Source organism: Leuciscus leuciscus (assembly GCF_965113295.1).
Source record: "Leuciscus leuciscus genome assembly, chromosome: 15".
NCBI lineage: Eukaryota > Metazoa > Chordata > Actinopteri > Cypriniformes > Leuciscidae > Leuciscus > Leuciscus leuciscus.
The window spans coordinates 30,278,857-30,294,775 of NC_138739.1; the positions used below are offsets into that span (position 1 = coordinate 30,278,857).

Sequence of the window (15,919 nt, forward strand, 5' to 3'; positions counted from 1 at the left end):
GTGCGAGTAAATTTTGTTAGAGAACCGTGCACGTTGCCCAACTGATAAGAGAATATGAATATAATATGAAACAGAACTCATTTCTGAGAGACTGTTTCCAAGCGCTGTCTGCAGTGGCGGAACTAGAGTTTTATACATGGGGTGGCCAGGGGGTGGCCACTGCTACTTTCGGGGGTACACAGCACACGCACGCACGCACGCACACACACACACACACACAGTGGAAAAGCTTGTGAAAGGAATTGGGTCACTCTGTTTGTGTCTAAGTGTTGAACATCCAAAATATTTGCAGAAAACAAAGCTGAAGCACCAAGGAGATAAGATACTGTCTTCAACGAGCCCAAGAGGGCCCACGTCACTCCTCTGTTCATCTCTCTGCACTGGCTACCTCTCGCTGCTCGCATCAAGTTCAAGGCACTGACGCTTGCTTACAGAACTATCACAGGCTCAGAGTCAGCTCCCTCCTACTTTCACTCACTCCTACGAGTCTACATCCCTACCAGACACCTACGATCGGTCAACGAGCGACGTCTCGTGGTTCCATCGCAGAAAGCCACAAAATCACTTTCCAGAACATTCTCATTCACAGTTCCATGCTGGTGGAACGCTCTCCCCACCCTCATCCGGAATGCAGAATCCCTGACAACATTCAAAAGACAGCTGAAAACCAATCTCTTCCGTGAGCACTTAACCTCATAGAAAAAAAAAAAAAAAAAATTCCTTTCCCTTCGAAACATCACTTATCAGGCTTATGCTACTCTGAATAATACCTGAACTTTGTATTTTGAGCACTTCTTGCGTTGTTGTTGCTTTTGCCTCTTTATGATGACTCGCTGAATTTAGTCCTAATTTGTAAGTCGCTTTGGATAAAGGCGTCTGCTAAATGACTAAATGTAAATGTAAATGTAGATACCGCATGTGTCTGTTATGAACTGCTGCGTTTATTTAAAAAAAAAAAAAAAAATTTATTAGATATAGGCATCAAGCAGACATGTCCTTGAAAAACGTAAACAATTTTATTGCCCATCATAAAATCTTATCCTAGGAAGATTTAATACAATATAATTCTTTCTTTATAATAATTTATAATAATTCTTTCTAATTATAATTATTAAACATTTTTTTTTTTTTTTTTTTTGTTCATTTTTGGGTGAACTATCCTTTTAATCTGGCAAAATCATCTCAACTTAAATTCCTGAATTGGGTATGTGATTGACTGCCTGTGTCTGGTAGATGCTCTGAGTCTGACCTGTTCCTGGTCCTGAAGTCTGACCACACTGACTCTGACTCTGAGTGGTGATGTAAGGGCTGGGGTCTGTTTGCACCTGATCTGCCTATTAGTCCAGTCATTTTAAGCCAAAATGGGGGTCAACCTTGAACAAATTGCAACAGAACCAAACTCAACTGATTTTGTATCCTCAATATGTCCTGAGTAAGGAAAAAAAAAGTCCCGAAGAATCCCATTAGGGGAAAGTTTTGAAAAAGACCCACATATATAGTCTATTCATACGCCTATTCATTCTTTTTCTCACGTGAATAGGGTAAAAAGTTTAACCGTTAGATATCACCATGAAAATTACTGAGTTGATTACTTACATCAAGACAAACAAAAAATGTATTACAAGTTTTTTTTAATTGTTTGTTAAGATGGGCAAACGGTGCATAATCAAATTATGTATGTGCTAATTTGCATAAATACCACAACAGATCTAAACATTGAGTATAGTCAGGTGAAAATGTCTTGTTGACACATAACAGTAAAATACTTAATGTTAAGGTCTGAATGGAACCCATTTAGGCTACCCATGAGCATTAATACATAGAGGCAGGAAGAAGTACTTTAGCAGCCTTTATTCATTATTATAGCAGAGATGGGGTTTGGGGCTGGGTCTGTGGGACTGTTTCTGGGGGACGAGTCTGAGGGAAGAACAGGAGACAAGGGTAAGGAGAATGCAGAAGACAAAAGGTAAGTAAAATACCTTAGATAAGGTAAGGACATAATGAGGATACAAAATTATTTGAGTTTGCTTCTGTTGCAATTTGTTCAACCTTTTTTCATAAAATGACTGGACTATGTTTGTGCTTATTTAAAAAGAACTCAGATATCTCTCCCTTTCTTTTCATGTTTAATTGACCCTGTTCAAAAATATGACAAATTTAAAATATGATTCCAATCATATTCATATTCTAATCATCATCCAATTACCAACATTTTTATCTTAACTCTTTCTCGCCGGTATAAAAAAAAGAGGTGTTTTTGGTAATTTTCACAATTTCATGGCACCCCAGAATATTTTGTTGTATGAATATCTGAACATACCAAAAGAAAGAACAGACCCTGTGCTTTTAAACAAAAAATAATGTTTTATTCTAGCTTCGTGCGTCTTTTTTTATCAAAAATGTTGGTAAGTTTCATAAAAAGCAACATGAGCAAAAAGCTGAGAAAATCGCATTTTTATCAAAGACTACATCTAGATCAGATTTAATGATGATCAAAACACAGTAGATCGAGTCCATCAACACCCTACCCATAAAGCTTCAAAGTCCTATAGTGATCGCTTTATGATATCGCTTGTTTCTGCTCTTCTTTGCCTGCGTTTTGATCTCCTATCCTCACATTAGCTAGAACATTTGTATACTGTAATGTACACACGGCAAGGTACTGTATGCGTGTATTAGGCCTAATGTAGGCTATTCGGAGCAAACCACCCTGATGCTAAACCTTAAAAACTTACTTCAAATATGATGTTTTCTTATTCTGTGAAGTTCGGTATCTTGCAACCATCTCTCGTCCTCTGCTCGTCCGTTTGAAAACTGCGCTGCCGGCGAACGTAATTTTTCATCAGCAACTGCCAGTAGCAAATACAATTTTGGGGTGGCACCCGGGGTGGCCAATCGCATGTCAGGGGTGTCCAGTGCCACCCCGGGCCCGGACCCCTCTGGCTCCGCCACTGACTGTCTGAGAGACGCGCACACGTGAAGCCTGCTGCTCAATGAGCGAGTGTGTCCTGACTTATTTGTGCCCCTTTATTGGCCTTGAACAGCTAAATACACACTTGTAGGTGTCAAAATGCCTGTCTTTGCAAGTATCCTAGTAAATACATTCATTTATGTCTTAAGTGAATGTAAAGAAAGGGCACATTCCACAGTTCCACAGGGCACACACAGGGCACACAGTTGAGAAAGGAAACGCATGTGTAACAGTATATTGGATCCGGGAAGCTCTTAAAGTGACAACAGCCTAATATTCCTGCTGTCTGTCATTCATGTTAATACACATTACACAGCGTTACTAGAATGCACCTTTCCATTTGAGAAGCACCTGTAATGTTTCCTTAAACTAAATTTAATGTGCATCAAACTACCATTCAATTCGGGAAAATATTCTACTAGTAGAATATATAATATATACTTTATGTAGTAAGTATATCAATGAACTAGTAGTGTACATAAGTGTACAATTTGAATACTAATTGGGACTAACTTGTCCTACTTTTTAGTCAGTGTATAAAAGTATACTTTTAAATATATTTTAAGTGTAACAGTAAGCGGAGTACACACCTAGTTTACAACTACATTTTTAGTTTGTACTGCAACCTTAAACTAACATTTCTTCCTGTGAACATTTTTTCACGCCTTAAAATAGCTTGAAAGGAATTCTACACCCTTGCATCATTTAGTAAACGGGGATCAATGAATATGCAAATAGTCCCCGCCTCTGCTCAATTGCACCAGCTCAAACTACCTGATCCACTTGGTCAACTGTAGTAATCGCTACAATTGGAATTGTAGTAAATGCTGGCAATTGTAAATATTGGTTAAATTCAGCCATATTTGTTTGCAGGGGTGGGCGATACGACAAAAATCTTATATCACGATATGAATAATTTTATTTCACGATTACAATATGTCACGATATAGTCATTTTTGCTTTAAATAAGGTTTTCATATTTACTGAAGACATGTAAACAGTCAGTGATAAAATAAGAACAAATAAACTAATTACAAGCAATAGGACAAAAACTACAACAATAGAACAAAGACAACTAAAATAGACCTGAAAAACGAAATAAGAATAAGAAATGCTACCTAAATTGTATAAAGTAATCAAATGTATAACAAAAACTAAAACTCCACACAAAAACTAAAACTATATATTTTTTTTATTATGTGTGCTTTTGTGTTTTTATATTTATGTACATTGTTGGTTCTTTGTGTGTACGCATGTTGAAACTCAAGCAACAAAAATTTCCCCACAGAGATAATAAAATGTCAAGTCAAGTCAAGTAAATATACATTTGTTCTAATTAAAGTTACAAAGTTAGTGATTTTCTCTCTTTGTTGTTTGATTAAAGGGATCATCAAATTTTCCTTGAGGTTTTGACATACAAGAGGTCATCATATTATAATAATATCCTGAAAGTTTCAGAACTGAAAACATCCTTGTTAGTCCAAAATCAGCTTTTATTGTTACCAGGCCCAGCGAACGCCTCGTCCTGGAATGTGCCTCTTTATGATGTAATAAGGTAGTGAAAGATCGCCTCTGCAAGAAAATCAACTTAGGCCCCGCCCACTGGCGTTAGTGAGATGAGGAAGAGAGAAGAGCACAGGGTGTCTCAGTTGTCGCAGTTGAACATTATTTTTTCGTGTTCGGTACATTTCACTGGATTCTTTAGTAAATCAGTCCACAAACTCGGCGCAGGCTTTTATGATATGGACTCGACAGTATTGCCACAACATGTTAGTAACCCTGTTCATTCTAATGCCTGATTTGTGACCAGTGATTTCTGATGTAATGATTCATGTAGCTACAATCAGATGTTCTTTGTCCTGTCAGTAAATCAAACCAGTGACTAAATGGTCAACTTCACATTGTTTCTCTTAGTAGGGTGTAAATAATCTGTTATTTAAACTAAAATCAGGCTAGGAAAAATGCCTTTTATTTCTAAATTATGTCAATTTTTGAAGTAAAAATCATGCTAACATTATAAGCGCACCCCAGGAAACATTATGAAACAATAAAACAATGCAGTTCATGACCCCTTTAAGAAGAAGCGATGCGATAAGATTTCAGCGACATACATTTTTGTCTGTCCGCATCAAAAGAGACAATACTACAAGAGACAACAAAATAATTTCCAAAAAAACAGTCAGCCAATCAGAAGAGCATGTTTGCTGTAAGAACACTGCTGTCTCTCACCCACAACAAAATGGTACATTGGTAATGGTCAAATAAATAACTTTCATTAGAAATTGACTATAAAACTGCAATAACTGTGACCATGTGGGTAGAATTATTTCATTCTAGCATTCAATAGAGTGCTGCAGCGATGAGTTTTTGATTAAATGTGTAAAATAAGGTCTGTGGTGAACACAAGCTCAAGATATATTCACGTTTTATTATACAACATAAAATACATCAGAGACATTATCAGCCGAACAGGTAAACTAAACCCATCTACTCACTAGTCCACTTTCATAGCCTCGTTGTGTTTATAATCACGCTCTTGCAAACTACTATAACTTGAACTTTCAGGAAAATATTTTTAAACAAAGACTGAAAGAGTTGTCTGAAGCTTAGAGATGGTGGCGTTGAAGTCATGTGACCGTAGTGTAGTTTGTTTAGCTTTTTACTTCTGCCGATTATAATTCAGCTTCAAAATTCATAAAGGTTGTATTCATTTGAGAAGATTATGTAATTTTTTTTTTGTTGCTATGCCTGGCTTTATTTGTTGTCTATAGAAGAACTTTCACATTTGCATTCCAGTAAGCTATATTTTATTAGAAACAATCTGAATGTTGATTTTGAGTGTAACATTGTTTTCATACATCAATTAAACGAGTAATTAATATCAAGTCAATTCATTTTCCGACAAAAACTGGCCAGAGAGTATTATTACTTCAATAACAAAAAAGTTCCAGATGAAGTCAAGGCTTTGCGTGTCACCTGGCAACGCTAAAACCGGTGTGGATAAGCATAAATGAGTAGAACCTCCCACTCAAAGCATTCTGTAATCAATCTCCACTCCGGCTTTTCCTTTTCCAGCTCCCTGTACATTATTGCGAGAAACTCAACTGTCTGAATTTGCATTTAATGCAGGACTTACTTTTTGGCTTTTGTAAACTACGTGTAGCAGTAATACAATACAAATCTCCTACATTGTGTTAAAAATAGTGCTGAATATTGATGTTTTTTGTAGTTATTGTATTTCTGAAGGAGAAATGGGGGATTACTACTACTGTGGATGTTGCATCTATTGCTTGTCTAAAAAAAAGAGGAACGCCATTGCCAAAAATAAGGAAATCCACCTCATCCTGGTGGAGCAGAGGGAAAGTGAACATAGAGAACTCAAATTGCTTTTATTGGGTGCGATGATTCTGTCAGTCCTTTATCAGAAATGTCATTAAAACTTCCACTCAATCTCATTTATGTGAAGTGATCATGTGTGCTTATTTTTGCTTTCTCACAACAAGATACAGTACTCCCATAGGGACAAGAAGTGAAACATTTTGAAATATTTACTTTTTTTGGTCTCTAAAATTGAAGGTAAACTTAGGGCATTATATGTTATGACACAATGCGGATAAATACCATTTTCTATTTGTTACATCATCTTTTGAGGGGACCTGTGATCATCAGCTGAATATTCCTGTGACTCAAAACTAAATTCACTTTTCTCATAGTGGATGTATGACTGCAGTTCCCCTTCACTCAGGTGTTTTATGCTCAATAAAGTCTATACAGTATATATAAAGTAGTTACAGGCAGTACTGTGAAAGTGAAACATTTTGATACATAATTGTTGTTTTTTTATTACTAATATGTAGTTCATCATGTCATCTTCAACTTGCTTTTTATCTTTTCTAACACTAAAGCAGGAACATTTATGACATATTTTCTGATTCCCTTTCAGTCGGTCACGTTCGCTGTTTTAACAGCATTTTTATAAAGAGTGTTTTGTTGACGGCCGGTTGAGGGCGGAAGTAGTGAGTGCTTCACTGTAAAGTGTTGCCGCGGTTGTTCCCATGTGTGTTCCAGCACTGGTGACGGGTCCCATTTCCTGAAAGAGCAACATGGGTGTGTTTGCGTCTTTTTCAAGATGCCATTCCATCCATGCGTTTCTGGGTGCGGTAGGGCTCTGTCCCTCTCTGACGGTCACAATAGATGCATCACGTGTTTGGGCTTACAGCACGCTGAAGCAGCTCTCGTGGATGATTCATGCTCTCACCGTGGGAACATGGTAATCTCGGTGTTAAGTTCGAGACATGACCCGCTCTAGAGCTCCCTCTGGGTCAACTTCCCAGGGGAAGCCTGGAGTGCCACATGGTTTGGGTGATCTGAGGATTACGGTGAGGGAAAATCTGCCCGGCAAAGCCCAGTGGATCCCTCCCTCCTCTCTTACACCGCAGCCGGTAGAGCTCCCAGAGGAACGTGCTGGTCCCTTTGTAGGGGACCGACCAGCCGCTTCGTTCGGGGCCCCTCCAGAGGAGAGGATGTCCATTGCAGCATCGGGGGGAGAGCTATGCTCTGGAGATGACGACTCAGCTCAGTTGCCTCCTTCTGGGAAAGCAGCGCTGCCCGAGCCAGATCCTGAGATGTCAGCTATGCTGAAAAGGGCCGCCGAGGCAGTAGGGCTCGTCTGGAATTCTCCACTGTGTCCCAAACCATCTCGTTTGAATGATTGGTTTCTTGGGGCGGGAGGGGCTGGTTCTCAGCCTGCCGCCCCAATACCTTTCTTTCCTGAAGTGCATGAGGAGATAACTAGGTTGTGGACGGCACCTTTCTCTGCCAGAAACCGCCTTAGTTGTTCCTTCTCCCTCACTACCCTTGATGGAGGTGCGGCTAAAGGTTACGAGACTATCCCACCAGTGGAGCAATCTGTCGCGATGCAACTGTGTCCGGCGACCACTACCTCATGGAAGGGGGATCCTCGTCTCCCCTCGAAGGCCTGTAAGTTTTCGTCCGGCCTTACGGGTAAAGCTTACAAAGCCTATGGGCAAGCTGCATATTCACTGCATGCTATGGCATTGCTTCAGGTCCACCAGGCCCAAGCACTCATGGATATACATGAGGGTAGCTAAGACCGTGAGCTCATGGGTGAGCTCCACACTTCAACTGACCTTGCCCTCCGGGGTACGAAGGTTGCAGCTTGCGCATTCGGTCTGGCGATATCCACGTAGGTGGTCCAAGAGCGCCATCTCTGGCTCAACCTGGCGGATATGAGGGAAGTGGACAAGGTTCGGTTCCTGGACTCCCAGTTGCTGTCCAGAAGCAGACGGAGGCCATCCGGCACATCCTGCTCCGGCGGCCCGCTGCTGCCTCCACCCGTCCGACCGGGGCAGATCCTCCGCCTACTCATCGCCGATGTTGTCCATCTACTTCTTCCTCTGCTCCCGCTGAGTAAATCACAGCAGCCTCCACCCAGATCTCAGCGTGGACCCGGTCGCAGACGGGGCGCCCCGCCCGCTCCAGCTCCAGGTGCTGCCAAGCCAGATGGCAAGCGCAAGCGCTCCTGAAGCGGGCCATTCAGGGATGGAGTAGAGAACTCTTGGAGATGGTCACCGATCCACTCCCTCCCCCCGGTGGAGGACCGGGAGGAGTCTTTGTTTGTGTATGTCTGTTCCACCACTGGCTCTCATAAAAGTGGAGCCAGCGGTATCTACATTTTCAAAGAAAGAGCAATTTCCTTTGTTCCTGAGTCCATAGAGATTTAGACTGTTGGTGTGCGACCCTGTACAGCCTTGCAACCTTCAGCTACCTCTTGCTTCGCCAGCCAACAGTTGGGTGCAGTTCGAGGACCCATTTTCGCCTTCTCAGGCACTCTATGAGGTCATCTAGAGACAGGTAAGGGTCGCTCCTGGCTGATCCAGAGGTTCCCACATACCTACAGACTCGGCTTCATTAGCTGGCATTGAGTGCGTTCGAGGACCCATTCACGCCTTCTCAGGCATTCTCTGCCTCTACCTAGAGACAGGTGTTTACAACTCAGACCTTGCTTCGGGCCGCCTTCGGGCCTTCGCAGCTGGGTCCCTGTCTCTAACCCGCTGCCTCACTCTGAGTACGTCTCTGATACTTTGGGCCCCCTGTGTTGGTCCTTTGTAGCACTGAAAGGTGCTCCCGACCGGTTCTTGTATCATCAGACTCGGCTAAGACGATACAGTTCGTCCGGCACCCTCCCATGTGCAGCGCTGTTTGTTACACTTCTGTGTTCCGAATTGTGATGCCGTGTGTGTGGTCGTCACTTCCCACTGGCAAAGGTTACGATCGAGCCGTTCCTCCAGACGATATGAAGATAGGCTTCTAAGTGAGACCTGTTCTTCATTGTACTCAAACTACAGTGAGTTAGACCATCAGGGATCTGTCTGCTTGATTCTGGCCCTTTTTCAAGCCCCCGTTCAAGTTACTACACAGTACGCATTACCAATGCTCATCCCTATGAATGTTCAGCAGCGTGGGACCTGAAGGACGCGTACTTCAGATAACCACTCCTCCGTAAACACGGGCCATCCTGTGTCTTACGGTGAGGGGTCGAAGTCTCAGTACAAGTCCCTCCCTTCGAGAGCTACATAGCCAGTTGGGTCTTCAGGTCAACTGGAGAGGAGTAACTCGTCTACGGACTGAGGAGTTTTTTTCCAGTACGGAGGTGGACTTGGTTTACATGTTTCTCAACTGGAATGTGTCCGGTCGGTGCTTAGAGGTGAGAAAGGGTCCCACTGAAAAAACTTCAGAGGCTCCTGGGGCATATGTGAGACGCAGCAGCATGTAAATGGTTTCCTCCATATGATGACCGCTTCAGCACTGACTTTATGACCAAGTCCCTAGGTGGCCGTGGCAGAGCAGCACGCTCCGTGTGTTAACAACATCTGGTATGCTGCCAAACTCTAAGCAGTGTTCAGACCTTTTGTTTCTCTGGGCTAATCGCTCCTAGAACAGAAGTGTCTACAAAACAGTAGCTCAGGGGCCATGTATAACGGGCATGCAGTAAGGAGGGCTTGGGCATACCTCACACTGCATTGGCATTCAGTTACCTCGAGTTGTTAGCAGTTTCCTTGCTTGATGCCGCTGCTCAGCAAGATGCATTGCCCAGTACAGCGACCGTTGCTCATACGCTTCCCTCGACATGTCACAACTCACCTGCCACCTCCTCCTATGGAGGTCACTTCTTCCACTTTAAATTCTGGCCTGCTCAATCGTGCCGCCCATGTGACCTCACAACAGCCTGTTACCAAAGAGAGTGGAGACTCCATCCCCAGGCGTTCCAGCTACATCTGTTGCCGCACTGATCTTGTCCCCTTGCCAGTTGGCTACTCCCTTAAACACAGAGACACCGGCTTACAGCTGACGCCAGGGCCTACGCAAAATGTGTTAATTTCCCAGTGAACACTCTTGCACATCACTGTGTTAAGTCAGGTAAGAAGGAGCAGGTTCTTTTAGTTGCCCCATAATGGCCCAACTAGGACCTCGTTCCCTAGACAGCCTTCCTGACTCATTCCTCTGAGACTTCTCAGGGATGGGGCACCGTTGGCACCCACACCGAACCGGAGAAATCCAGGTTCCATTGCTGTGGTTCAGCTATCTACCTCTGAAAGAACGTAGATACTATTACTTCTGCGAGAGCTCCCTCTAAAGAATGAGGCTTGCTTAAGATCTGAGGAAGAACCTGTTCGTTGTTGGTGTTCTTCTCATGAGAGGACCCCCGAGAGTGTTCGATCACTTCTGGGCTTCCTTCCTGCAGAAGATGGGTCCAGTGCTACTGCACTCTGAGACCTCCCCTGAACATTACAGGTAGTTGAGTTAAACATCTGTTTTTAAAGAAACAGTTCTCCTGCTTGCTTGCTCTATCAAGAAGGTAGGGGACCTGCACATATTTTCGGTCAACAAATCGTGCCTGGTTTCGGGCCGGCTAACTCTCACTAATGTGAGACCCCAGTCTGGATATGTGCCCAAGGTTCCTACCTCTCCCTTAAAACAGAACCCGTTGGTGAGTCTGCAAGTGCTGCCTCGGAGGAGGCAGACCCAGCCCTGACTTTCTCTGTTCTTCCCGCCTTGTGGTTATTCAGGACAGAATGCAAAGTCACAGGACCTCTCCAGCTCTCGTCTGTTTCGGAAACCAGCAGAAGGGAAGGCGGTTTCCATGCAGAGGTTGACCCACTAAAAGATTAGTGTTGCCATCATCTTGGTGAAATTCCCAAGGTGCACCGTGACCACCTGGGTAGTGAGCTCCTCCAAAAAGAGAGTGTAGCTCCTTCCTGGGCGTTGACACGAGTGCCTCGCCGACAGATTAAGACCTGTGGACTGGGCGACACCAGCACATTCACTAATAAATTAGCCTATGTGTCGAGCCAGTTGCTTCCGTGGGGTCCCTTCACACGAAGCCAGCTTCACCTTAGCCCGGTTTGTAGTGTCGGATTGCTGCGCCATTCCCCTCCTTTGGACTGGACCAGTGCGCCTTTTTGCTCCAGTTGAGTTCCCTCTGCGAACCCTGTTGAGTTCCTCCTCACCCCATTGGTGTTCGACGTGGCGGAGCATCCGATGCTAGACCTATCACTTGTATGCTTGTGTAACTTGTGTTAGGTGGGGTCCATATGTTGTGATCCCTACGGTGATCCCATATGTGTATTCTTCTATGCTTCCGTGTCTTCCCTTGGCAGAGCCTGCTCTGCCATTAATGGCCGGATGTGTCTCCCCCCTGTTATAGGCTGGAGCCACCTCAGTGACATGCCATATATTGTCCTGCTCGCTAAGTCGCTCAGTCCATATGTTTCTCCACATGTTACCTCCTTCGGGCAGGATGTGGCTTCCGCAGCGTTTGCCTTCCAACGAAATACTTTCCCAGTGGTCCTGTGGAAAAGCAGTGACTTTCCTGGCCTAAGCCCTGCCCTATTCGCTCAAATTGCGGAAAGATCAGGAAGCTTTTGTCTAGGCACTGAAAGGTGGCAGCACTAGTGGCGTCTTAGTAGGGATCCCAATCAGTCGACACGTCATGTCCGACTGAAAGGGAACGTCTCGGTTATGTATGTAACCCTCGTTCCCTGAAGGAGGGAACGGAGACGTAGTCCCCCAGCCACTATTGCTGTACCACCACTGACCGGGGCCCACTCGGCTCCTCAGCGAAAAACAACTGGTGTGTGCATCCACTTTTGTATTTATACCCGCGCTGCGTGGCGGGGTGTGTGATGTGATTCACTCACGCCAATGTCCATTGGCTCGTTTTTAAAATACTCGAAGATGAAAGGCTCCCTAGCGTGATCCCAAACAGTTGACATGTCGACTACGTCTTCGTTCCCTCCTTCAGGGAACGAGGGTTACATACGGAACCGAGACGTTTCATACAGCTCAATGAAGAGCTTTCTGAAAAGACAATTCAATTAATACACAATTAAGACATCAACTATTCTTATACAGGACAGATTGCATAATGGCAATTGACTATTTTAAGAGCAGTATAAAGTTATGTAATCCACTATTAAGTGCATTTATTTTCAGGTGTCCAGTTAGCAGGTTTTCAATGCTGAAGCACATTATTTTTTTCCTTTCATTTAGGCACGGGAGAAAGCGGAAAGACAACGTTTTCGAAGCAGATGAGGATTATGCATGGCAAGGGCTTCTCAATTGATGAGAGGTGTAGCTACTCTAAACTGGTTTTCCAGAATATCTTCCAAGCAATGAGTGCAATGACAAAAGCCATGAGCACGCTAAGATTCCCTACTCCAACCCACACGAGGTGACCAAGAGACTAAGTGTGTTTCTGTTGAGCCTGGAGATTTATGAGGAACTATCATATTGGTGAGATTTTATATATATAATATATATATCATATTGAAGTTTATTATTAATCTAATAATAATCTAATTATAATTATTATAAGAAATATTAAATAATGATTACATTATTTGTACATATACACTAACAGTAAAAAAAAATCTGCATGCTTGCACTAATTTAATAAATATTATATGTTGTACTGTAATGTTTTTGCAGTCTCATGAGTTCTGTGATATCTGTAGATTTATGCCCAGTGGTTCCAGGATCAGGACATACATCAGATAACGCATTTGCAGAGAAATTATGTAGAGGCTATTCGTCACCTATGGGTAGACCAAGGCTTTATGATCTGCTACGAACGGCGCAGAGAGTATCAGCTACTAGACTCCACTAAGTAGTAAGTGTGTTCAAGACAATTCCTATCCATTCCTGTCTTTAACTGACTTCCTGCATGTGTCTTCTCCTTTCCTGATGCTACTAAATGAATGTTATGCAAGTTAGTTAAGCAAATAATGCCTTCATAAGCAATTCTACGCCACACATGGTTTTCAGTCAAAGTGATATTTGTTATTGCATTATTTTCACATCTTTTATTAATAATAATAACAAATATGTTTTTAAAGCTTTATTGAACACTTGGACCGCATCACAGCCGAAGACTTTATCCCTACAAATCAAGACATTCTACGTGTCCGATGTCCCACCAACAGCATCATAGAGGAGCGTGTTATTATCGAGAAGATCACTCTGAGGTACGCCAGTGACCAACCAAGCTTATGCTGGCATTTAAAAGGACAGTTCACCCAAATACTGTCATTATTTTTTTACTCAAAATCAAATGTTAGAAGAAATCAAGTGAGCCGCTATGTGAACTGAATCAATAATAAATTATATAAGTGATCAGCATTCTGCAACAAATATTTTTCAGATTCTTATCTGTTTTAAAGTCAGGAGGATATATAAAAATTTAGCGCATGGATTCGGCAGGTATGCATCACAACACTAAGCGAGGCAGTCGGTCTCGGAGCCCTCCCCAGCTCTACAGCACCCCACAATTTTCCTATGTAAATCTGTGATGAAAAATGGAACTGCAGTGCACTTTAATTAAGAGCCATTGGGGCAGATTTCAGACTGCCTCGCTTATTTTCACATCACCTTATGTAAACCTCGCTCTAGCCCAAGATGATCAATCCACTTCAGCTATGTGTATTTAAGTCTGCATCAGGTCAGTAAATAGTTGGCATGTCTGTTCTTCCTATGTGGACTAGCATATCAAATTAAGTAATAAATAAGTATAAATACTTTAGTTAAAATTTGCTAATGTGAATAGCCTTTATATAGAGGGGTGCACACAACTTTTTTGGTCTGGTTCTCAAGGAAGCTGAAGGTGCTGCTTGGTACTTTACGCAGCACACTTATCCTACAATGGCGCTTTTCCACTGCATGGTACGGCTCGGTTCGGCTCGGTACGGTTCGACTCTGCACGGAACGGTTCGGCTCGCTTCGCTTTTCCACTGCGTGGTACGACACGGCTCGGTACGGCACAGTTCGCTTCGCTTTAGCTCGGTTGCTTTTCCACTGCAGTTAGTACCGCTTCAAAGTGGGTGGGACTGATCGTTATAGTTGCCGTCTCTACTGCCATGACATCATCATATTAAATGCGAATTTTTCATTCCGGGTTTCCCCATCCGCTCCTCGGCAACCAACGAGAGGAACGTCTGCACCTCGTCCACTGACCACGATTCAGGAATTTCTTTTTTTAAGTTTATACTATTTTTTTGAAGCAAATACTTTTAAAACAGGCGCTACAGTGTTGGCTGTTGTCTACTGGCTATTTAAATCTAGCGGGTTTAGTGTCTCGTGTTGTAAATACAATGACGCTGGTAGTGATGATTCTGTCTGACCAATCAGTGATCTGCAGTGTTTCCACGTCACATTTTAGTATCGGTACGGTACGCTTGGAACCTCAACAGAGGTGGTACCATTTAAAGCGAGCCGAAGCGAGCCGTACCGTACCGTACCATGCAGTGGAAATGCGTCATAAGTGAGCCGTACTGAACCGAGCCGTACCGTACCATGCAGTGGAAAAGCGCCAAAGCGTGCCGTACCGAACCGAGCCGTACCGTACCATGCAGCGGAAAAGCGCCACAAGCTGTCGTCATCACTTTCCTCCTGACTGCTCTCCTCACTATAACACTGTCTGTTCACTTTAGAAATGAAATACAGGTTCATCTTTGTTAAAGCTGTATTTTTTATTTTATTAACATTAATGGCACAGACATCAGCAGGAATATTATGCTGCTGTCACTTTAAGGCCGGATGCATGGACCAAATATACTGGCACACATCTGGTTTGTTCTTAACTGTTCACTTATGACATAACCGAGAGAATACTTGACAAGACGGGTATTTTGACATAATTCTGTGTGTATGTGTCTGTTCAAGCACAAGTAAACGCGAAAGAGGAATCAATTCAGTGTTTGATCGCTGTCTGAAATGCGCCACTCTATCTCTCTCTCTCTCTCTGTGTGTGTGAGCATGCTTCGGGTGTGCAGCGCGCGAGTCCCAATTTTCCCCTCTTCTTTTGAGTTTAAAATAGTTTGAATGTGTAAATTGGCAAGACAAAACACATCCAAATGATAAACTGTCACTCTATGATGGTTAAACGTAACGGTAAATCCACAAATGACATGCGTGGCCGAACGGTTGGGCGAGGTCCGAAAGAATCACTGATCAACTGCCATCTATTGCACCCCTAATAATTAAAGGAGCTGTATGTAAGAAATGTATTTCAATTTCTTGAATTTGAAATGTAAATTCAAATGTAAATTGAAATGTATTTCAAGGGAGGGGATACACCGCTCTACAGTAATTTGAAAGTGATTGCAGTACCAGTTTTGGCCACAATCTTACATACGGCTCCTTTAATGAACACACTTATCATCATGATTGCTATCTTACCAGAAAAATCCTTCTCCAGTAAGTAAACTTTTCCCTGTCCCCAAAAATGTTGGTACTCAAAAGCGCTTCCTTCCACGTTTTCTGCTGCTCATCGTTTATTTTTACTATGCATGCACATCTGCCCACCAGTTATGTGCACCCCTGATTATATACTATATTATATATAGTTCTGTTGTATTTGTTTTATGTTTG

The 15,919-nt window shown here is 42.9% G+C and overlaps 1 pseudogene across 1 annotated transcript; it reads left to right on the top strand.

The window, feature by feature from the left end:
* Nucleotides 1-3,797: 3,797 nt before the first annotated feature.
* Nucleotides 3,798-14,130, top strand: LOC309475407 (guanine nucleotide-binding protein subunit alpha-14-like; annotated as a pseudogene). Its single transcript, XR_014211674.1, has 5 exons — nucleotides 3,798-6,367; nucleotides 12,545-12,787; nucleotides 12,915-12,927; nucleotides 13,009-13,163; nucleotides 13,390-14,130. The product of XR_014211674.1 is annotated as a guanine nucleotide-binding protein subunit alpha-14-like (transcript).
* The last annotated feature ends 1,789 nt before the right edge of the window (nucleotides 14,131-15,919 follow it).